At 32.3% G+C, this 2,500-nt stretch overlaps 1 protein-coding gene across 2 annotated transcripts in view; it reads right to left on the bottom strand.

Annotated features, from left to right (window-relative positions):
• LOC106884323 (NADH-cytochrome b5 reductase-like) overlaps window positions 1-2,500 on the bottom strand; it is a 130,850-nt gene that overhangs the window by 101,275 nt on the left and 27,075 nt on the right. For both annotated transcript variants that reach the window (XM_014935652.2, XM_014935653.2), the window contains exon 2: window positions 1-176. This exon is cut by the window's left edge and continues 224 nt beyond it. The gene's annotated coding sequence lies outside the window, so the exon portion shown is untranslated. The remainder of the gene's footprint in view (window positions 177-2,500) is intronic.

Below are 2,500 nucleotides of genomic sequence, written 5' to 3'. Positions count from 1 at the left end.
GAGAGGATGAACATCATAAGTTTTAAGTTCATTTTTCCCAAAATTTGCATTGGTCAAATAGGTGCTACAAGTTATATACTTCCGTGTATCTTGGTTCTGAACATTGTAACCAATAGTATTATGGTTACTTCATCTTATGTAAAACTCCTCCAAGGTTTTCATCCAGCTGTTGAGATCTGATTATAAGAAAAAAAAAGATTTGGTTAGATATATCATGATAGTATAGGAAGAAAGAGAAAGAGACACACACACACACATACACATATATAAATATTATCGACCACAGATACTTAGCATATATGCTTTGTGTGTTTGTCATTAAGTATGTGTGGTTGATAATGTTTATTACACTAGTGCTGCTCTTATTTTATATTTGAATACAAAAACATTATGTGTGTTAAAACAATTTAACATTAAACTGAAGGATCACTCAATACTTTTTAGTATAATACATATTTATCTATTTTTACAAGGAAAAAGTTGACAGTATGCAAGGTGTTCCTTTGTTAGGTGGAATAATGAGAATGAAAATTAGTTGTGAAGTAAGTAGACAGAAGTAGTAGTAAAAGAAGAGGAAGGAAAAAGATATATATATATCCTTTTAGCATTTTAATCCTGTTTATATTTTATACAACAAAGGGATTTCTGAATCACACTGTATAGAATTTGGTCGTTCAATCTACTTCCTATTATTTTTCCATCCTAACATGGATTGGATGAAGACTTGTTTATATTGAAGCATTACTGTATAGTTGGATGCCTTTCCTGTTGCTAACCCTTACTTGTTTTTCTAGCAAGTGGTTTCCTTATTCCCATATTTGATATCTTTGAACAGAGCTACAGGATGATTTATTAAAAGGGAAAGGTCAATATAACATCACCTCTTTTGTTCAAATGAGAAGAACTTCCTCCTTTAATGACACCAGTCCCAGATCTTCCCCACCCCAAAAAAGGTCATGAATTCTTCTCCATCTCTTTTTCCTTTTTCTTTCTTCTTTTCATTTCCTTGTGTTGCAAGTTACTTGGCGATCTCACTGAAACCATTCTGTTAAATGTCATTGCGCTAGGAACGGTATCCAGCTATAGAAACCATGTTATAGCTAATGCTGGAACTCAACATGGCTCTGCAACACCAGATCCCATCAAACCATCCAACCCATGCTAGCATAGCAAATGGACATTAAATGGTGGAGGTGATAGTGATGATAATGATGGAGATCATGGTGGTGGTGGTGATGACGATGAAAATGATGAAAGTAATAGATAGGTAAATCACATACACTTGGCAAAGTGAAATAGTGAAGAAAAATACTGAAACAACAATATTCAGCTAAGGCTTCAAGATTATTTGAATTATACATTAATTACTTTTAATCCCACTTTTATCTTTTCTTTTTTGAAAGTTTAGCTCTGGTTTCATTACTTTATTAAGCAAATGAAGGATAAACAGATAAATCTCACTATGGATAAGGAACAAGTCTGTTACATTCACAGATGATCTGGTGCCAATTATTAACAAAGTATAGCACCAACACCTGGACATCTTGTGACTTAAACAGAGTTTACTTTCTTACAAGTATTCAAACCAAACCACACCTATGTTTGCTGTAAATATTTATGTTGGATATTTGAAATATATCAATATCACCAGTCTGAAGGAACTGTAAAGATCTTACATATCCTCTTACTCCTCTGGTTAACTTGTCTTAGCTAAAGAATAAATGAATTATTGAAGAATAAATTGATCTGCTCAAAAAAAAAATGGAAAAAGTAAAACACCTATAGTAGATTTGAACTCACACACCCAAAATAAGCAGTCTAATACCACATGCACTCAGCCATTTCAATTCTAGCATAATTGGTATAGGCAAACTTTAAATAAATACATATTAAGTCCTTTTATGATATCCCCAACATGCTAAAACATAAATGCTTAATACAGTTATCTGTGTATATGTGATTCTTCCAAACCATTTCTAACATTGAAAACAATAACTCTATCTAATTTTGGCACAGTGCCAGCAATTTTGAGAAGAGAGGGAAAGTCAATTACATCAACTCCAATCTTGATTGGTATTTTATTTTATCAACCATGGAAGGATGAAAGGCAAAGTCAACTTCAGTGGAATTTGAACTCAGAATGTAAAAAGTCAAAAGAAATGCAACAAAGTATTTCATCTGATGAGCCAACAATTCAGCCAGCAGATAGAGAGAGGTACTATAATGTCAATAATATAGAAACAAACTAGCTGGATGTCTAAAGTATTAGTCTATTTCGTGTGGAGCTCTAAGTTTGAATCTACCAAAATGTGTTTCTACAACATGTGAGTGTTTTCACTGTGTATTTGAGAAGTATAATTTATTTTTTAATGTTGAATGCTAGATGTTATCTACAATAGACTGTCATCTGGTCTTTTATCTATTTAATACCAAAGAGTTAAGCTAAACACTAGTGCTTATAAACATCTCAGGATTATTGGAAAAATTTATATTTACACAC

The sequence above is a fragment of the Octopus bimaculoides genome, chromosome 13 (genome assembly GCF_001194135.2).
Source record: "Octopus bimaculoides isolate UCB-OBI-ISO-001 chromosome 13, ASM119413v2, whole genome shotgun sequence".
Classification (NCBI taxonomy): Eukaryota; Metazoa; Mollusca; class Cephalopoda; order Octopoda; family Octopodidae; genus Octopus; species Octopus bimaculoides.
This window is presented reverse-complemented; position numbering and strand designations above follow the sequence as displayed.